We start from the raw sequence: 23,075 nt of genomic DNA, 5'->3' as shown, positions 1-23,075 counted from the left end.
AACCTGAGATATGAATAGTGGGATTAACATAAGTGGAAAATATTCCTCACAAACTAACAGAAGCTTTTGTTCCTTCAATAACTGTTTGTTGCTAAATATCTACTTCTAGCTTTTATTACTACTTATAGATTAATGGGTACTGTGATCTCCATTTTACACACTAGGAAGCACTAAGAAGCCAACATTTTCAAAAATGGCCACTGATTTTCAAATCCCAAATTAGTCTCTCAAATTCAAGTCTCTCAAATTAAGAGACTTCAGGTCTGGTTTTGAGAGAGGATAAGCACCCACAACTCAAGTAGAAGACAATAGGAGCTACAGGTGTTCATCACCTATGAAAATCAGGGATGAAAACCCATTCCTGTTTATGTCAATGGGAATTTTACCACTGGCTTCAGTGGGCCCAGGATTTTACCCAAGACTATAATGTCTCAGCTTGGGAACCCAAAAACGGAGGTGACCTAAATCAGTTTGAAAGTTTTGGCTCATGCACACAGCAAGTCCTCAAATTCCACAAGGGCACACAGCAGTTCTTTGCCTTTACTCCTAATCTCTGTTCACTTAATTGCCTAATTTGATTTGTTGCTGTGTAAAATAAATACCAAGACTTTGGAGGCCCACATTTCTGAAGTCCACTAATGGTAATAACACCTGCAAACTCTGTGGGAATTTTTGCACCTGCTCTTCTGGAAATGTGGGCCCAGATTTCAGTGACAATGAAGAAAATTTTGATTTCACATTCTTTCAGAGCAAATGTCACTCAATCCTTCTAGGCACCTCAGGTCAAATCCTGCCTTGATTTACAGCCCTGCAAGCCTTTTGAAGTCAATGGGGAAGATCCTCAGCTGGTGTAAATTGCTACAGTGACACTCAAATCAATGGAGCTATGATGACTATTTATACCACTTGAGGATCTGCCCCAGTGGAGTTGCACGGCGAGTAGTTAAGGTAGTAGCTGCCTCGTCATTACTAGAAAAACATAAAACAAGTTGGCTATATTCAGCACTAAGGAGGGAATGAATTGTGATTTAAGATGAAAAGCGCTAAATATGTACCATATACTTAACTGAGCAGTGACTAAGGAAGGGACGCTCTCAATCTATACATGTTTGAAGAGTGTGAAACACAAATGTAGGAGAGAAATTATGTAGGAGCAATGGGATAAAATAAGAAAAGAAAAATATAGGATTAGAGGTGGTCATCAAAAGGCAGAGGGAAGTCAGTGTTTTAAAATATGTTTCCCCTTTTTAACATCAAAAGTTCTCTGAAATTTTAAAATGTGAAACATTTCAAACTAGTTTTATAGTTTGTTGAAAAATTAGAGGGAAAGGGAGAAATAATGAAAATGTAAACATTTATTCTGTTTAGTTTGTAATTTGAAATTTTGTTGAAATATAATACACTTTGATTAGTTATAATTAGGATAAACTTCAGGAAATCTTCCTAAGAATGAGATCTACCAGTCTGTGCAATAATCACTTAAGTGACATGGTATAAGCCTTCTCATGCATTGATGTAGCGAGGCAGTCACCCCGCTCCAGCCCTGAAGGAGTTAAAACAGTCTTGGGAAAGGGCTGGTCCTGGGAGTCGATTGGCTGGGCTGATCGGGAAGCAGCCGCAGCCAGGGCCATGCTCATATCAGGCCACAGCTGGCCTTATAAAAGGGCTGTGAGCCAGGAGCTAAGGAAGTCCCTCTCTAGCTGTTGAGAGAGACGGGTCTGGCTGCTGGGGAGCTCACCAGGGTACCTAGAGTGAAGCAGGGCTGGGGGAAGGCCAGGGGAGCTGGGAAGCTCCAGCCTGGAAAACCCCCAGGCTGCAGGCTTTGCTGACGGCCTAAAACAGGTACTGGGGTTGCAGAGTGGCAGCCCAAGGGTAGGCAAAGGCAGCAGGTCCAAACCCTCCTTGCTAATGAGGAATGGCTTGTACACTGCAGTCTGCCCCAGTGAGCAGGGGCTAGATGGTGACTGGCAATAACCATAGGCTGAGGTGAGGTGGGGATAGAGGGTTGGGGGTTCCCTGGGGAGGGGAGACCTAGAGCTGTGGGGGTACTGCAGAGGGCAGAACCCTGAGAAAAAGGGGCACGGGGTCCGGGAGGGACACGGGGGCCAGCGATAGATTAGACACCGGCCTGCAGAGGGCGCTCCTTAGGCTAGAGAGATCATTCCTGAGACGACCAACAGGAGGCGCTGCACCGGTGAGTCCTCTCATCGGTGCAATTGATACACCTCTACCCAGATATAACGCTGTTCTCGGGAGCCAAAAAATCTTACTACGTTATAGGTGAAACCGCGTTATATTGAACTTGCTTTGATCCGCCGGAGTGCGCAGCCCCGCCCCCCCCGGAGCACTGGTTTACCGTGTTATATCCGAATTCATGTTATATCGGGTCGCGTTATATCGGAGTACAGGTGTACCAGACAAAACACTAAAGTGTTCAACAAGGAACCCATCCAGCATTAGAAGAGAGTAGAAAATATATAACATCTCTTCCATCTCTAGATTCTATTGGTCTAATTCTAAATCACACTTAACTTGGAATTACATTGATGTAACTCCATTAGGACTGATTTTACTGTCAGTTACCCCTGCATAAATCATGAGTAACTCCACTGAAATCAGCAGCTTTACTCTTGTGTAAGTGCAATCAGAATCAAGCACTATAACCTTAAGATAGATGTGATTTGTGGTACTAGTGTTACAGAGATTTCACTCTTTGTGTAATGTAACTGTAACCAGTGGGAAAATAGCAAGTAGAGTAATGGGCAGAGTTATATCCTAAAATCATTTAGAACACCTGTTATGGCCTGGAACAAAGCAATCTTTGAGAACACCACATCAGAGGGGGAAATGGCTAAGAAAAAATAGTAACTTGATTCGTTTGTGGATGCTAACAGTGTAGAGAGTGTTTAGCAGAACATGAACTGCATTCATACCTTGAGTTTCCAAGTATGTTTTTCCTCTTTAAGTGTTGCATCCGATTTTCCTTTCCACCATTGAGAATAAAGGGATGATGATAACTTAAAAATATTTTATAATACTTTAAGTATGTCCTGTTTCATACTACTGCATATTTTGGAGACATGGTGTTAGTACCAACTGAATGGCATATTTGTACATTGGGGAGCTACATTCACATTATAATTCAAAATGTAGCTGAGCTCCCTACTTGAGTTATGCTACTGGGCAAGCTGCATACAGAAAGTACTCTGTGAAACAACCAAGGAAAAGAAATCCTGCTTTATAGTGCATATAATCAGGAGAGTAAGGAAAGAAAATTTAAACAGTTATTTAAACAAATCTCATTCCAATTACTACTTTCCTCTCTGTCAGGGTCAATTATTCTCACTTTTGACATGACCAGAGGTGATCTTTTTTTTCCTTTCCTTTTCTTTTCTGTTTTTTTTTATTATATATAGAGTGCCACACAGGCACTTTTAAATGACTGTAAAATAAATTAATGTACACAGGAAAAGGAGACTTACTAAACTTAAAGATATCCTCTTATTTTGTCATATTTAGGCAAGTTAAAATGCAGGAGCACTTTAAAAGCGGTAAAGTGTTTCAGAAACACATTCACTTTTGCCCCTTAAAGTAACAGTGAGAATTTGTTGAAAAACAGAACATTTCTGCTTTGGCGTCTGTGCCAGACAAGAAAGAAAGTCCAGGAATGTTTTCTTTCTGTTAGGAAAAATCCTAGCAAAAGGGTACTACTCATTAAATGAATTTGACATACTAATTACAGTGTCAGACTTACGACGTTCTAGTTAACGTGGATGGAGAGTACTGACAAACCCTTATCAGGACACGTAATGCCACACAATATTAGGTCTCAAGAACTGATGTGTGTCCTTGATTAAGAATACATTTTTGATCAAGTGTGAATGAAAGTGGCTCAGTCATTTTTTTAACATGACAAGAGTAAAATCAAAGTGTTTTGTTTTTATTGACTCTGGTCTTTTTTCCTTATTTAATAATCATGGAAGAACTAGTCATTCCCCAGCAAAGATGAGATCATTAACTGCTCTCAGAATGTCCTTCTGTCACTTGTGGCAGACATATTTTAATTCTTGTGGCGAACCAGTAAGGGTAGTTTACACTGACTCAGATAACTGGAGAGCTTGCTTTGTCACAACTCTTAGTTCTGTTAATTTCTGACACAACCAAACTGCACATGACTAAACAAACTTCTGCCTCAAGTGACTCCTCCATATTGTCATTCCCTTCTGGTAACAAATATAAACCGGAGAAGGAGATTAACTATGATAATGTATATTTTTCTTGTACAACGTTTTCCTGTGTAACTGTGGTGTTTGCTGCTGTAATGTATTTTCAAGATTGCCTTCAAAGTCTTATGGCCAAGCTCCACACTATCTTTTCTCCTATATGTATTGATGGAAGTACTCAAAAGCAAACAAGACTGCGTATATCTTTTTATATCTGTGCATAGCTTAATTGTATTACAACTGCTCCAGGTCCATGCTTAGACACACCCACCTCCTCTATTACCTCTTTCATTATACAGTATTAAAGGATGTCAATGTGCTTGCACTGGCAATGCATAGTGAAAGTAGACTCTTGCAGGGCATCCCAATGGAACTGAGTATTTCTATAGGTATTTGTTAGAAGTGCCAAAACTTCTCCATGTGTAGCATACGCTTGCCAAGGTAAGTCTCCAGCCCTAATATCTTGTCTAGATCATTAAGACTTTCTAGTTGCCTCGTTTCAGTGGTGGCTACCATTTTTGCAGATTTGCTACCTTAAGCTGAGAGAATGGTGTGAAAATACTCTATTTAATTTCTCTGATGATCCACTTATCCAGCTTTAGCTTGACCCCCTTTTCCCCTAAATCTATAGATTATGGCACCTCAGTTGGTAGCATGTTCCTACACCACAGCTCCAAACATCCTCATATCCACAAGGGCTGCAACCCCACAAAACTTAGCAGAGGTTTCTTTTGAAATCATTCTCAGGCTTAATGAATCTGTACTTCCCTTGTGAGATATTAAACATGATCAGCCTTGAACTTTCTTAGTCCAGTTTGATCAACAACTACCAAGAGCTGGTAAATTTAGCTCTTCTGTGCATAGTTTCTCCATCACCACCATGGAGTTTACCCGCTGTTTTAGGCACATTTACAGTGACAACCCCTAAATTCTCCAAACAACATTGCAGCACAATTGGGATTTTCTTTTCAAATAATTTTAACTCTGTCACAAACTGTTCTATGGTGTGATGGGGACACTCACCTCTCATGAGTACCTCCTGTCTGCTGGGTATGATGCTGCAAATTCTCCTGCCCCAGACACATCCTGCAGGTTGTTGACCTTACTAGGTGGGTCTTCAGTGATTCAGCCCTCGGGCTAAGTCACACAATCAGAATTGAATGAACTCCTTCTGGGAGGTAGCAAATATTTCAATTAAACTGTTTGCCGCCGCTGTCTTCAGTCCTGTCTCTGGGTCCTTTAAATCTAGCCCCTTTTCTTAGACTTTATAAAATGAGTTGTGTCCCTTTTCTGGAGCTTAGGCCAATCCAGCACTGGATGATGGAGAAACTCAGGACTACCCACTACTCCAGGTCACAACCCAGGGACCCTATACACAGCTGCCGTATACTGCTCCCTCCTGATTTCTGATGCTATTCCCTGGGAATTTTCCCACATAGCCTCCTTCTCTTCATCCTTATCTCAAAGCTAAAGTTCTCAGAACCTCTTCCTCCTTTCTGAGTGTAAAATATCACCAGAACCCATCTTCCGGTTCTCTCTCAACCTCTTATGACCAGCAAGGACCACCCTTCCTTGCTCCTCTTGTCCCCCAGCCAGGAACTGGGCTGCTCAGGCTCTGTGGCTCCTTTTATCTGAGTCTGCTGGGCTCTGATTGGTTGTTTCTATGCAGCCTCTCTAGGCAGGCCTGGAGGACCCACCTTTGCTGCTTTTTTCCCTGGCAGGGTGTGGTAGGATGGCAGGTCCTCCAGCCTGGAAGGGCTAGGTATACCCAGTCACACATGGGTTTGGGTTTAACCTTGCACTTTTTATAAAATGGATGTTGTGCAAGCATAGGCTTAGCTTTTGAAGTGATATATTCATCACCTTCAATTCTGTATTGTTGTGGGGTTTTTTGTTTCCCAGCTGACATATCTATTTAGGTATTAAATAGGTCTTTCTCTTTCTCTCCAGTCCAGATCTGAATGGGAACATCATAGTTCCTCCTCATTTTTCAGTTCTAGGGGGCCACTGATGAATTTCAAGCAGCATGTATACGTGACTGAAATTCTTCCATGTCTAAGAAAGGTTCATGTTCTCCCAGTTCAATCAGGGTATCAGGACTCTAACTGACTCCGTAAGTTGGGCTCATTGTCCTTTTTTAGGCTGCTTAAGTCCTTAGAGGACTTCTGACACCACATTATTTTTTTTTATTTGCATGGGTATGACATATGGGAAGGTCACCTAAAAAATTAATCAGTTGGAAGGAGACTGAGACAAAGATAACAAGCAGACCTGAAAAGAGTTCAAAAGCTTGTCTCTTTCACCAACAGAAGTTGGTCTAATAAAAGATTATCTCAACCACCTTGCCAAGCAGAATAAAGTCCAGACCAGGCATATATATACTTGGTGCTTAAATAGGGCCAATTTCATAAAGCTGAAAATAATTATCAGCCAAATCAGTTGGGAGGAAGAATTTAATTAGAAAAATCTGAATGATAATTGAGAATCATTTTAGGACACCTTACTAGATGCACAAAAAGCCACAATCAAGGAAGAAGGCTGTATTGGTTAAACCATTCTTGTTTAGAGGAGAAGTGAAGGCAGCTATAATATAGCTGATGGAAGAAAGGGGAAGATGAAAGTAATGAATATATATATATTTTTATATATATATAAAAAATCAGAAGTTAGGAACTATAGAACATTGATAAGGGAAGCAGCAGAGTTAAGGACAATAATAGAGTTTCTTAAAATATATTAGAAACAAAAAAAGTCCTGACAATGGTATTAGTCCATTACTAGATGGAAATGATAAAATTAATCATAATAATGTAGAAAAGGCAGAAGTATTCAATAAATATTTCTTTTCTATATTTGGGAAAGAAACAGATGATATAGTCTTATCATATGGTGATAAACACCCTTTTTACTCCACTGTATATGGAAATTTACCACTACTATCATGTTAACCAGAAGCTACTAAAGTGAGAAATTTAAAAATTAGCAGGTCTAGATAACTTTCATCCAAGAGTATTAAAAGAGCCGGCTGAGGAGTTCACCAGACCATTAATCTTGGACCACTGAAGAAGTTCCAGAAGACTGGAAGAAATGTTATGCCCATTTTAAAAAAGGGATAACCCAGGTAATTATAGTCCTGTCCGCATGACATCAATCCTGTGCAAGATAATGGAGTGGCTGATTTGATCTGATTAATAAAGAACAGTGGAGGGTAATGTAATTAATGCAAATCAACATGAGTTTATGGAATATGTATCTTGTTAAACTAACTTGATATCTTTTTTATGTGATTATAAGTTTGGTTGATAAAAGTAATAGTGTTGATGTAATATTCTTAGACTTCTGTCAGGAGTTTGTCTTGGTACCACATAAAATTTTGATTAAAAATTAGAATAATATCAGATTAACATGCACACATTAATTTGATTAAAAACTGGCTAACTGATAAGTCTCAACAAAGTAACTTTAAATGGGGAATTGCCATCCCCCAAGTGGGTCTGTTTCCAGAGGGGTCCCGCAGGGATCAGTTCTTGGCCCTACGTTATTTAGCATTTTTATCAATCACCTGAAAAAAACATAAAATCATCACTGTTAAAAGTTACAGATGACACAAAAATTGGGGGAGTTGTAAAGAGTATTAAAAGAGCCGGCTGAGGAGTTCACCAGACAGACTCAAGGAGCTCAATCTATTTATCTTAACAAAGAAATGGTTAAGGGGTGACGATTACATTCTGAAAGTATTACCTGGGGAACAAATATTTAATACAATACTCCTCAATCTAGCAGAGAAAGGTTTAATATGATGCAATGGCTGGAAATTGAAACTAAATAAATTCAGACTGGAAATAAACCATGCATTTTTAACCGAGAGAGTAATTAACCACTGGAACAATTTAGCAAGGGTCATGTTGGATTCTCCATCACTGAGAATTATTAAATCAAGTTTGGATATATTTTTAAATAGAGGAAGCCTGTGCTATAGAGGAGGTCAGACTATATGATCATAATATTCCCTTTTAGTCTTAGAATATATGTATCTAATGTTATGCCTGCCTACTAAAAAGAATTGCATCACAATTGACAAAAAGCTTTTCTCCAAGATTTAATTGCCTGTGTAGTCAGTTAACCAGAAGAGTTTAGAAGAGTATCTGAAACAGTGCCACCTGGTGATGCTCAGTAACATTATATGGGTGATTTCAACATGCATGCAGATGATGATCCTTCCAGTCTTAGTCTAGACCTCCCTGTCTCCATGGATATATCTACACTGCAGCTGGGAGCAAGCCTCCAAGTCCACATAGGCAGACTCACACTAGTAAGGCTCAAGCTAATGCACTAAAAATAGCAGCAAGAACATTGCAACTCATGCTGCAGCTTGGGCTCTCAAGCTTAGTGGGTTGAGTGGGCTTGAGATTCCGAGCTACAGTCCTAGCCACAACATCCACACTGCTATTCTTCAGGTGCTATCTTGAGCCCCACTAGCGTGAGTTTGTCTATCTGGACATGCTCCCAGCTGCAGTGTGGACATACCCTATGACATCAATGGGAGCAACTCACCTGATTTCTGGACATGTATTTTTTGATTTGTGAAGTCTAGCAAGGAGATACAAGAGTGCTTCATTCACAATCAAGACACTCAAACAACACAGTGATGAGAGTGGAATAAAAATTAGACCAACAGACAGACATTCAGCCCCTGGTGAAAATTATCATTGGTTCCCATCAGGAAGGCTAGGTACTACAATTTTTCAAACAAACTACTGTTTCGACCCATGATCAGACAAATATCTCTTGAGGTTGAGAATCTCATCAAACTTTCCAAACTTTTGAGGGGAAAGTTTCCTGAAAAGTTGATGGCGAGAAGAAAGATCTCTAACTACTTGGGCTACTTCTAAGGGGATGGATTATGTGAGGAGGGTCTCCACTGGTGTGAGATAGTACATTTTTTAGAATTATGGTTGACATTGTAACAAAATTAGATTATTAGTTAAATACGTAGTTTTAAACATTGATGACATGCTTAGAGTTTTATAAACTGAAAAAATAAATTAATTTAAATTTAAGATGAAATAAGGACTTTTTGGTTTTCAATCTACTGCATATTTAAATCTCTGTGTGCAAAGACATGCAGACATTTAGTTTTCAGTTCATTGCACTCTGCATCAAAGGGAAAGATTGCATTGTGCTCATTTGTGATCCTTTTCCTTTTTTTCTGGTTTTCCTGAATTGTAAATAAAAGTCCCTTTAGAATGAAAGTACATGCTCTGTTCTTTGTATATGGAAATTTAACAAGGTCACAACAATACTGAGAGTATAAGGACATTGAAGATTCTCACACACACACACACACACACACACACACACACACCCCAACAACAACAACATAGGAAAATAGATACAGGGCAAAATGTTGGTCACATCACTGAAATGAATCACCCTTAGTGGGATGACAAGGCAAGCAGGGTTTGGCCTGCACACACAACCACATACCACTTTGGTAAACACGGTTCTTTGTAGGAAAGAAAAGGAACCAGGATAACTTCCAGAAAGAAAAATTTCTTTGGAAGCACAAGACATTCTGCCAACAGTTTGCTTAAACAATAAGAACTTCATTGACACTTTAACAAGGGGAAGCATTTCTCTGAATTACTGCCTTATTTAAACATTACACAACAGACATAGTTTAAAGTGGAAAGGGAATATCTGTGGCTCTTCATAGGACTATCAAGGTCAAAAGTCAACAAGAGTACTTCTTCTAATTGAAGAGAAGAAATTATTTCCTTACTGCCATACATAGTATGTTCAGTTTTTACAACAAATATTTAGAAATTAAATCATTCTGTTATGAAAAGACATGATTCACTCTACCCTAGACAGACATTAGCGTAATTGCAAATGTGAAATTCATAGTTTCTAACATTTGTAAATATTTGCACAGAACCATTTCCTGTTTCATGAATACAAAAGCCTAACTTTGCTACAGAACCATTTAGTGTGGAAGCCAATGTCTGCTTGCCATATTTATGGAAACAGACCCACTGAAGTCAGTGGGACAATATTCATTAATAAGATGAGTAGAATTTGGCCGATGATCAGGAAAACAAAGCTGTCATACAATATACTTTCAAAATCCTATACTAAAAGAACATTACAGGTTAACAAACCAATATGCCTCAGGAAATTTAGGGGGAACACTACATGTTCCATCCTAAATTTTGCTGGTTTATACACGATGCAATCCCATGGACTTCTCTGCCTTAGTCCATTGCCTTTACTGGAATTGTACATCAGTGCAGAATTTGGCCCTCTATCTTTAACCTACCAAGCTATACTAATGTAGCACCATCCAAATTCTGTCTTTAGTTGCCTCTCTCCACTGAACTCAAAACCAAATCAGTTTTTATATTTGTGGAATTATATTATCCAAGTTCAGTTTAAGAGATACAGAAAAATTCGGAATGGGTACTTTTCTATCTGAAGTAGCTTGCGTATCCCGATTTCTTGATAACAATAACATTTATTTTCCCATTGATCAATGAGTGATTTTCAAGTGTAATTTCCACTGCTTTGTGCTGAGACAATGGAGCCCAACACAAGGGGCTTGGATTGCACCTTCACTTACAAGGCTTCATTTTTAGTTGCATGTTACTTGTAGCTTCTCAGGTTTTAGAATTTGAAGGCAGAGGGGATTTTCATCCAGGGGTTCTACTACTTTTGGTTTTGTTTTCTTTTAAGTGGCTGCTGAGCTAGTGTAATTGTTTAGGGCTAGATTCTCTGCTAATGTAAACTGGCAGAGTTCCATTGACTTCAGTGCATGTGAATTTGTGAATTTACCCCAGCGGAGAATTTGGCCCTATATCAGAAGAGGAGGCACAGTCTCAACAGCATTGCTAAATGGAAAAAATTAAGAAAGAGACAGACTGGCAGAGGAAGAGAGAGAGAGAAATCTGGAGCGAGATCATTATGCCTGTTTCAGTAGCTCCTTAACAAGCCAGTTGCAGGCAGTGGAGGACAAGTCAGTGAAGCTCAAGCCGGCAAAGTGTTATTCTGGCTGTTACTTGGGGGGGGGGGGGCAGGGAAAGAGAGAAGGTCTGATTTAGTTTCACTGCCAGTGCTTGTGTGAGGATTAAACAAGATATCCATCATTGTCTCACATACTGAAAGTGGGATGCAAGAGCATTCCTGCCAGGCATACCTGTTACCATATGCCAGTATGGAAATTCATTTTATTCATGTTAGGGAAATAGTGAAATGCGAGGCTCACCGTACTTTGACCATACATAAATTCAAACAGAGACACCATGCACCAGATGTAATAATACTTAGATTAGATTAGGCAGACCATCACAGGGCTGGGGATCACTAGTGTCTGGTTTATACCTGCCATGTGTCTACACAGTTTATATTAAATATTTACAGAGCAAAGGCAGTGTGGCCTTTTCTATTTTGTAATATTCTGGTAACGAACGCATGCAAAAATAAGGCATGCCAGAAAAAAAATTGGAAAACCCTCCATAGTAGCTGGCCAAAGTGTCACAGATGTTTGTAAACACAGTAACACTAGAAAATCATAATCAACAACACAGACATCAGTATCCTCAATGTCTGACTATTCCCAGTCTCAGATATCAGTCTGCTTCTAGCTGTTCTCATTCTGCAGTCAAGCAAGCCAAGCTATAAGTGCAACACCTGCCAGCCTCCAGAAAGCATACATGAGGAGGAGGAGGAGGACATGAAAAATGAGGAAGAAACATTTTGCCCACTTGTAAAGTCTAAGCCACCAAAGTGTGAAAAAAAAAACCCACAGGGAATAAATTGTCACTCATGAACATCTAAACCTCAAACAATCAATAATACTCCTGACCTCCATTGGCCTGTAGAATGGAGCAGGAGCATTGGGGGAAGAAAGTTCAGCTACATGGGGCTGTGGCAGTGACTGACCAGCCACATGTAGAATGTATCCTAGAGCGGTGCAGCTTTGCAATACAACTTCCTATGTACTGCACCTAAAAGACACATTCTGGCCCTCAGTTCTGACCAGCTATTACTCAGGCAAGAATACTATTTCAGTCAGGAGATCATTGTAACTCCCCAATTAGATTTGCTCAATGGTCTTCAATATTCATCCCAGTGGGAATTTTCTCTGAGAGATGAGTGATTAAAATTAGTAAGAACTTTAGGATTTAACCCATTGACTGTACAAAAACCGTCAGCAGCAACAGCTCACTTCATTGCATCGTAATGCAGAAAGCAAAGCTACTCATCCCAGTCATTCTAAAGTCTTTCGTTTCCTTTTGGCCTGATCATGATCTGTACCCTTGACTCCCATAAGGCTCAGAATTATTGCCACTGTTATTCAACTTATTATATTCGAATGACCTACCTTATACTGGGTCTCACAAGTTTGTTTATGCAGACGACATATGCCTCAGCACTCAGGCACACTCCTTTGACATACTTGCGATTGTTCTGAACGCAGATATGGTGATGGTGGCTATGGCCAATTATTGTCATCGGTGGTGCCTGATACCAAGTGGAAGATAGATTGTATTGATTGTCTTCCACTTATATCATACACAAGTAGGCAGAGGCCTGAACACATTTCTCAATGATTAGCGATAAAAGCATGATTCACACCCAGTTTATCTACACATCAGTTCCGACAGAACGGTCACGTATCGTGACCATCTTACCAACACAGCGACTAAGGTCAAAACGTGCAATAACTTTCTCAGAAAACCACCCAGAATGCCATGGGGTGCCAATGCCCAAACGTTATGCAGTTCAGTCTTGGCACTCTGTTACTCAGCAGCAGCGTACTGTGCTCCAGTATGGGCTCACTCATCTCACACAGAGATGATCCACACACAACTTAATTCCACCATGTATATTATTTCAGGCACACGTAAATCTACTCCTCTACCATGGTTACTGGTTCTCTGCAGTATTGCTCTGCTCAGTGTTCGCAGAGATGAAAGTATAGCAAAGCTCATGATGAAATTGCATCATATGCCACATCTACCGTTAATGAAAGACTTGTTCAATCCACCACATAGTCTGCACTCACATCGCCCAATGGATATATTTACTGGGTGAGGGATTTACGGTAGAGGACACATGGCGAGCTTCATGGTCTGCAGAAAAAGTGACAAATAATTATCTTGTCTCGGATCCCACTCAACGTCAACCTGGGTCTGATGTACTGCAAAGGCAATGGAGCCTTCTGAACCACTTTCAGAATTTGTGCTGTAGCGGAATTTCAGTGGCATTTTAGAGACAGTCCACTATGTCACGCTATGACTAGGGTTGACAACCCTCCAGGATTGACCTGGAGTCTCCTGGAATCGACATAAATCTCCCAGTGACTACTGAAAGCAATCCAGGAGATTTTAATAGGCTATTTTAAGAAAAATGACATATCATGTTGGGAAAAAAAAAATCTCTCGGAGTAACTTCAGTCAGAACTGGCAACCCTAACTATGACACATATTGTTGAGGACTGCTAACTGGCTCAATTTCCTGGAGGTTTTCATGCCTTGAACATAGTTGATAAGAATGCTGTGGCTTGACCAGATTGCATACAGCAAATAAATAATAATAATGGTCTGTACCATGAATATGCTATATGTATTGGGCACTTAGGTGCCAAAGTGCGACAGATGCCTTAGAATACATTACTAGGGTAGGTAGACAGATGTACCTAGTATATTTTGGGTGCTATTGAAAACAAGCCATAACAAATAATACTGGATATATATATATATATATATATGTATTTTCTCATTTCTGTGCAGTACAAATAATTCAAATGGTATTTCAATATCCTCTCAAAGTATACTTGCTAATGTACCTGTAGCTGCCCTACAAGAGTACAGTCATCTTTTTCTGGGATGAGATTGTGACCTGTTTGCACTGTATATTAATACATTGATATGTCTGAACATATTGTATCTTTCTTTTTAACCCTCATGGACAAAATGCTCTTGCACTCAATATCCCCTCACTCATGGCTTAGGTTATAGTCTCATAATGAGAAATCACCATTCAAATGGTCTGAAGAGTTTGCCAACCTCCCCTGGCAAAGGGAAGGAAGAGAGGAGTTGACAATCCTCATGTTGCAAATGTACAAAACAAAATAAAACCCCTGAAGTAGTAGCAAAGACATGTTCCGTGTTTAGACAACACCTTGCACAATGGGATCCTGGACTGTGAGTGGGGCTCCTAGAAAGTATGGCAACTCAAATATGTACATAAAATCATTAATAATGGTCCAAAACAAGAATTGAAATTATTTTTTACTTTCCAGTTCACTATTAAAGGTTGCAATTATACAATGTAAGTACAGTGGTCACATTCAAAATGTTTTCTCTACTTTGAAAGGCTCTACTGATGTAAGCTGGGAGTTTCAACAGAGGCCAAGGTGGGGAAGTGCCCAATTCCAATTGAATCTCAGTGGGATTTAGGCACTTAAATTCCATTGGCTCCTTTGAAATTCCCAACTTTAAGAAATATTTCCTACACTACTGGATGAAACTGCCTTTGTTGTGCAGGAGTTCAGATTGTCATAATGGCCTCTTCTGGCTTTAAAATATATAGATCTACGAATCTATACTAAAAATGAGGAGTTGCAATGGAACCAGTATTTTCCATCGAAACAAGAAACTTTTTAAATTCAACCTCTGAAAGTCTGGAATAAAGCAAAAGGTTCATTCTGACCTCGAATCACTGGAAGCATATTTTAGGGCAGACTGGATCTGGGGAAATCAAGGCATCACCATGCTCAGCAGAAGCACTCCTTATTGCTGCATTCCATCATGTATCTTCTTACTGATGGACGGTTCTGACAATGAGCCCAAAGCTGTTGGTGCAGGGCCCCTAGCTCATGGGGACTGCACCAGCCAGGGACTATTTCAAATGCTACTCATGCCCCAATGAATTGTAGGTGGGAGATATGAGCAGCTTTGTCCTGACAAAGTTCTGGGGAACCAGCATCTCCATTCCTCTTCAACATGAGCTACAATGCTAGATCTTTTCTCTTCCCTTTTAACAGGAAACCCCCACCCACTGTTTCCCTAACTCCCTTCAGCAATGCTGCATACTTTTCCTATTCTCACCTCAGCCCATTGGGGTAACGCTGAGCTGGCAAAGCAATGCAGATTAGTGGAAGTGTGTGAAGACAGAATTTCACCCTGAGTTTTGAGCCTTTGAGGAGGAGGTGCCCAACTAAGTTGCTCCCCTGGGGGCTGAAGATTCATTTGAATCAGAATTTATTATAGACACCACCATGTTTTTTGAGGGGAGAGGCCATCCCATAGTTGCTATTATCTTGGTGCAACTGAATGCCACTGGCTATATTACATGAGCGCTTAATAGAGCTCTTGGTCAATTTTCTATTGGAGCCTGAATTGTTGCACTGAGGGAAAGCAGGATACTTCCAGCAAGGTGCAGGTTTCCTTTAATTTAAGAGTAAATCTATTTTATCCTCAAAAAAAGTGGTGGGTTTTTGTTTTTGTTGTTATTTTAATTTCTGGTGGTTAAAATAGATTAAAAAATAACTCTTAAACTTGCATCTCACTCAACACACTAGTATTCAGGGTCTCTAATTTCCATAGGAAAAGGTCTTTCATTTAGCTATTAAAATTACCTTTCCTAAATGGACGACTCTCACACTAGCAAAATCCAGACCTTTCAGGAACATCTATCAACTGAAAAACAAATGGCATCAGTCTGTCTTCATTTCTTCTGGAAAAAACCCAAATGTATTTATATTAGCATTTCAAGTGTATAATAAATCATTTAAAACTGAACAGTAGCTTTCTCATATGAGCAACATTTGAAATCAATAAAAGGGTCGAATTTGTGTATTAATAGGTCCCAGTGAAGTGTTACTGCTGTAAAACAAAACAAATTTTTTTTTAAATTATCACCAGCACTGGAATATCAAACATAGTTAAAATGCTGGCTTTATTGAGTCTTTAAAACCACCTAAATAAAAAAACAAATTCCATACCAAAGATATTCAAGGATTAACTAGAGCTTTCCTGCAAGAAATAGTTTTTGTGGGTTTATCTGAAATTATGATGGTTAAAATGCAGGACCTTTATGACCTGCTCAATGGCAGGTTTACATTGAAACTGTTATAAATTATTACAGAGATGAAGCCAATCTAAACAGTCCAACATAAATATATCTGCAGACATACTGGCTACTACATATTCTAAACACTGTCTGTATATGAATAAACAGAGCTTTCTAAATCATTTAAGAAAATGTATTTATTCATAAAATCAATAATATTTATATTTATGTTTGACAAAAAAAGACCTATTATATCTAACTTATTGGAACTTGAAAACTTTTAGTATGGATTCTTATGTGGTTTTCCTACATCTGATAATGGCTGAGAATTTTATTTTGAATTACATGAGTGTTTCTAATAGTTTTTGTATTTGAGTAATCCTTACCTGTTTAAATTGTTATTTTATTACATTTCACAAGTTAAATATTTGAATAAACATACTGTACAGTGCCACTTTCATTCAGCAGCATGTCCACTAAAACTTTCATTGGAATATAAAACAGGCATAGGTAATATTGAAAAACAAATCTATATTTGTGTGTTTTTACTTTCTTTACTTTACTTTGTGTGTTTATACATTTCAATCAGCAGTAAAAATCATATTTCAGCTCATACTATTATTAAGAAGCACTTGTGTCAGGAAAGGACATTGGAGATCTTAATATGGCCAGAGCTTGTGTATTCCATATATATATAGATATAGATATAGATATAGATACAGATCTATATGCATGAAACCATACAGGAAAAATTGTAGACTCAAACAAAAGTATAAAACATAATGACACTGTGTTGCTTCCTAATTTCACACTATAATAAAAATAAGAACATTAAAATACATTGAATTTAAATAAGAACATTAAAATACATTCAAATTACTTTAAAATACCTTCTTTTAGCTTGGAGGTTCCCAAAGTGCTTTTGCAAAAGTGGCAGGTAGTGGAATAAATTTCAAGTTGCACCTAAACTGCATGTGCAAAATATCGTGTGGGGTACACAACTGCAAAATTAAAAATAGCAAATTGCAGATTAGGAATATAGGATCATAAAAACTGTCACACTGGAACAGACCAATGGTCCCTCTCCATTCTGTGAGCAAACGGTGCAAAAGGCAGGTGGTGGCTATGCAGAAATGTTTCTTATTAATCTCCATTAGCTGGAAGTTGACTTGTGACCAGAAACTCTTGGGTTTTTTTTTTAAATCCTTATGATTAAAACTCTGGCTAGTCATTTTTATCCATATGTAGCTGAGTGCAACTGGCCCTCCTAGTTCCTGGCTCTGCTAGGCTCCGATAAAGTCACTCAGAGACCCTCTGGTTCTGAAACCACTGGTGCTTTTATTTACAAGTCTGTGTTCCCACCACCTTCTCACCATACAGTGTGCACAACTCTGGGTTCTTTATGTCTGAACCCAGGAGAAAGGGCTTTCTCCCTCTGCCTGCACTCCCTCACTCTTCTCCGTCCCACTTCCCTCCCCGGCTTCCTTCTTCCCAGCCTCTTATATAGCCCTGAGCTAATTGGGCTGGCAGCTGGCTCTCATTCCCCAATTAGGGCGGGTTTTTTTCAGCCAGCTCCACTTTATTCACCTAAATGGGGCTGGCATAGCAGAGGGCTGAGTCAGCAGTCCCTGCCCAGCACCCTGTCCTACACCTAGGAGTGGGCCCAGAGTGGGTGCGTTTCTTTCAGCAGGCATCTGCCTTCCTCAGCTCCTTGGATCCTCTCAAGAGCCTGGTCCTGGGCGGGGACTTTAACACCACCCATCGAAGAGCGGTGAGTCCACTTTCCTATGTCCGGGTGGAGGTAGGTGGGTCATGCCACTCCTGGTTGGATCGCATTTATTTCTCTCATCACCATCTCCCGTGGGCCCACTCCTCCACCATTTGGCCAGCCCCATTCTCAGACCACCACCTGGTGGCCGTGACGGCCTCTCTCACTTCAGAGAGGCTTGGGCCAGCCTATTGGCATTTTAACAATAGCCTGCTGGAGGATGTGGGCTTCATGGCTTTCTTACAGGAGTTTTGGCTGGCCTGGCAAGGGCAGAGGGGTGCCTTTCCCTCAGCACAGCAGTGGTGGGATGTGGGGAAGGTGCGCGCCTGGCTCTTTTGCTGTGACTACACCTGGGGCACCTGCCGGTGGGGTGATGCAGTGATAGAGCAGTTGGAACGGAAGGTCTTGGAGCTGGACAGGCATCTGGCCTCCAGCCCCGGAGATCCTCCTGGCACACTCCACAGAGGGATGAAGTGGGAGGAGCTCTGGGCCATCGGGGATCATAGGGCCCAGAGACCGTTTGTTCGAGTCCGCATCCGTCCGGGCCAGAGTCTTCTATGCCAACCTCTTCTCCCTGGATCCGACTGATGCTGATGCTTGTAGGGTGCTCTGGGACGCACTCCTGATGGTCAGCGCGGGTGACTGGGACCAGCTGGAGCTACCTCTCACTCTGGCTGAGTTCTCGGAAGCCCTCTGTCTCATGCCCACTAACAAATCTCCAGGCATGGACGGGCTGACCGTGGAGTTCTACCACATGGTCTGGGATGTCCTTGGCCTGGACCTTGTCACCATCTGGGCAGAGTCCTTGGGGAGTGGAGTCCTCTCTCTGTTGTACAGGTGAGCTGTGCTCGTCTTGCTACCCAAGGAGGGGGACCTCTGCGACCTTTGGAATTGGTGTCCCATCTCGCTCCTCAGCACAGACTACAAAGTTGTACTGAAGACCATTTCGCTGCAGCTGGGGTCCATGCTGGTGGATGTGGCCCACCCCGACCAGACCTATACCGTCCTGGGCTGCACCATCTTTAACAATCTGAACTTGGACTGGGATCTCCTGGAGCTCGGGTGTAGGGATGGTGTGTCATTCGTGCTTCTGTCCCTGGACCAGGAGAAGGAGTTCGACTGGTTGGACCACGGGTATCTCCTGGGCACTCTGCGGGCATTTGGTTTTGGGATCCAGTTTGTGTGTTTTCTCCAGGTGCTGTACACATCCTTGGAGTGTTTGGTCAGGCTCAACTGGACCCTGTCCAAACCAGTCAGTTTTGGGCAAGGGGTGCATCAGAGGGGTGTGTCAGGCCAGCTGTATACTTTTGTCTCCTCCGTCGGAGGCTGACGGGGTTGGTGCTTCGTGAGCCGGAGCTGCGGCTGGTCCTGTTGGTGAATGTTGATGATGTGCTCCTCATGGTCCAGGACCCTGGCGACTTGGCGCGGGTGGAGGCTTGCCAGGCTGTCTACTCGGTAGCCTCCTCCACCCGAGTCAACTGGGTCAAGAGCTCTGGCCTGGTGGTCGGGGACCAGTGGCAGGTGAGCTCCCTCCCACCCGCGCTTCAGGCCATCCGGTGGAGCGTGGGTCCACTGCTCTATCTCGGTGTTTACCTTTCTGCCACGCATCTGTCTCCACCGGAGAACTGGTACAGTTTAGAGGGCAGGGTGACTGAATGGCTCCAGAAATGGACAGGACTACTCTGGTGCCTCTCCCTCTGAGGGAGGGCACTGGTGCTCAATCAACTAGTCCTGTCCATGCTCTGGTACCAGCTCAACACCCTGGTCCTGGCCCCGGGATTCTGGAGTTCTTTTGGCCAGGAGTGCACTGGGTCTCTGCACGGGTCCTCCACCTTCCCCTGGAGGAGGGAGGGCAGGGCCTGAAGTGCCTACACAGTCAGGTCCACGTCTTCCGCCCCCAGGCCCTGCAGATGCTCCTTTATGGTGCAGGTAGTCCGGTGTGGAAAGTACTGGTGCACGCCTTCCTCCACCGCCTCTGAGGGCTCCGATATGACTGTCAGCTCCTGTATCTCCATCCGAGAGGTTTTCTGCAAGACAAATCCAGGCTGCTGGTCTTCTACCAGGACCTCCTCCAGATCTGGAATCTGGTTTCAGCAAACAGGTCTGTGGCGGCCACCGAGGGAGTAGATCTCCTTATGGAGCCCCTGCTACACAATCCCCAGCTCCATATACAGGTGGCAGAGTCCCCCTCGGTGCGCCAGAGGTTGGTCCTGCAGAAGTCACCTGGACTCTGACTGGGGAAACTGGGTGGATCCCCTGATGCTCGCTCAGCGCATGGGGCTCTCCACCCTTCATACTCTCCGGTGCATACTTCAGGAGGTGAGGGCAGCCTTATTGTCCACTTCTTGGGTTTACCTCCAGCAATTCCTGTGGGAGGATGCTCCCCGCCCACCCTAGTCCCTCCGGATTTTTTCATAGGGCCCCTGCCCTGTGAGCCCCCCCCCCGTCTGTCCCACCCATACACCCCGATCCAGCTGCATGACCTGCGTCTGGTTTGCTTTCGAACCACGCCAAGGCATATCTGTACATGCTCATGCTCCATACTCTCCATTTCCATACCCTCGTGTCCCGCCCCAATGCTAAGTGGTGGAACCTATTGCCACCTACTGAGGCAGAGGAACCCTGGTGGGCCAGCCTCTATTCCACTTTGGTTCCATGGCCCCCCAAGGATATTGGTTGGTGGCTCCTTCATGGACCATGAGCACGGGTGTGTACTTCGTGCAGTTCATCCCCATCCAGCAATGCCTGCCCCTTTTGTGGTGTGAGGGAGACCCTGGTGCACATCTATCTAGAGTATGCTATGTTTCAGGCCCTGTTCCGGCCTCTCCTGAATCTCCTTTTACATCTCCTATACACACATCCTATCCTTGGCCCCACAAAGTCTTGGGATATCCTCGTCAACCTCCTCCTAGCGATGGCCAAAGTGGCCATCTATAACACCAGGGAGAGGATGTTGGCTGAGGGAGTTCTCTGCGACTGTGGGGTCTATTTCCAATCTTCTGTCCATTCCAGGGCAGAGTTCCTCTGGGTGGCGTCCGCTGGCTCCCTTGACACCTTCGAGGAGCAGTGGGCGCTGTCCAGGGTTCTCTGCTCGGTATCCTCTTCCGGTTCCCTTGTTTTGACCCTTTGATCCTCGCACTTGCCCTTGGTTTTTTTTCGGTTGTCCCCCGTAATCATTTGAGTTCCCGGACCCAATGGATCCTCCCCATAGGCTGGGGGAGGATCCTTTAGCGCTTCCTGGAACCCAACAGGACCCTGTCACACCATATAAACATCTAATCCTTTTTTTAAATCCTGCCAAACTCAAATTATGCATAAAATTACTTCTTTTCAATATATAGCTTAGGTACCTTAGACTAGATGATCACAGTGGTCCCTTCTGACCTTAGAATCGATGAACCTCTCTTTGAAAATCTGGTTATTCCCAAAAATGTATGCATCATTTGAAATAAGTAAATAAAAAGATGCATTAAAACCCCAACATGAGAAAACAGACTGATACTAATTAATTTTAGCACTATAGATTTTGATCCATCGATTAGATCTCCACATTTACAGACTCAAGCCCTTAATTCTGAGTATTTATTTGTCACATACAATTTTTAATGGGTGTGTGATTTCAGACAGTTAGTGCTGCATGTGATTGGTAGTTCTGTTCTCACTGTCTTCATATGCTTGTACCCTGCTCATTCCCACTGGCAGTCTCTTTGCTGATGCAGTTTAACACTTGTGAGGAGAAGAATCTGCTTTGGTCTCAGAAACATTAGCTTGCTGTAGTTTTTGAAAGTTGCTTGCATAGTAAAGAAAGGGCTGAAGAAAGAAACAGGATTTCTGCTTCAGTATTAAAATCACAACGGAATTGCAGGACCGAGAATGAACCATATATTGTTTCAGGTTTCCACTGGGAACTTGTAAGAGCTACAAAGAAACGGAAGCCACCATTAGGTCTCTCAGATCGTGGGACAAGGAAGGATCAGATATAACTATCAGAAATAGGGATAGAATTATTTTCCCCATTCTAGCTCTCCCACTCCACCTCCAAATGGCTGGTGGTTTGCTCCTGCTCCCTCTGCTCCAGTAAGCTTGCTCCATCATCTGGCCTCTGACCCCCTTACTGATTTTCTTCCTCTTTCCTTCCTCTTCTTCACCCTTCCATTATTAATCAGGGCCCACCTCTTACCTTCTTTGCTCTGCACTTCCCTCATTCTCTGGGCCCCCTCTTCTCCCCTCTGGCCTCTTTGTCCCACAGACAAATGAGGCTCACATTGCTCTCTAACACCTTCCTCCCCACTGGTCTGCTGTGAACCCCACCCCCCCAATTCCTCCCTTACCAGATCCACCTGTTTCAGGATGGCGGGCCGCAATGGGCTCCTCATGCTGGGAGTACAAATGGGAGGTGCTGTGATGATGATGTAATCACACAGCACATTTACTAGTACTTGTCCCCTAATGGCACCTCAAAGCAGCAGCTGCAACAGCAGCCCTCTCTGGCTCGATCTGATGTTACTGCTTAGTGAGACTGACTGTGCAGAGCTTGGATATACCCAAAGCCTGAGACCAGGACAGCTAAGCTGGCTGCATCCTCACTAGCAGCAATCTTGAACAAAGAGACTTTAGCCCAAGCTCAAAGGTTGGGATCAAGATTCAGAAGAAAACTGAAACTTTGGGTGGTTTGAATTTGTGGTTCTAGTTCATTCCACTACAAAGTTTGGATCCAGATCTGAACTTCCACCACTCAGAGGGCGTTTATACCTGGAGTCTCAGTTCAGGGCTTTCAGGTAGTAGTGGTAAATCCTGAAGAATATTGAGACATTTGCACAGAAAGGGAGCTGGTGCTATCATTTTCATCCTTCCTCCTCTTCCTGGCACTGTAACATGCAGTGTTGCTGGATTTGAGAAAATGATTAAAACAAAAGTAATTATACTGGATTTTTGCCCACCCACAACCTCTGAAAATATCAGCCAGGCACAACAGTGGGTTATATAACGCCATTAACAGTGAGACAGCT

This window comes from Terrapene carolina, unplaced genomic scaffold (genome assembly GCF_002925995.2).
Source record: "Terrapene carolina triunguis isolate 2854851 unplaced genomic scaffold, T_m_triunguis-2.0 Scaffold66, whole genome shotgun sequence".
NCBI classification, from domain to species: domain Eukaryota; kingdom Metazoa; phylum Chordata; order Testudines; family Emydidae; genus Terrapene; species Terrapene triunguis.
Note: the sequence above shows the minus strand (reverse complement) of the source record.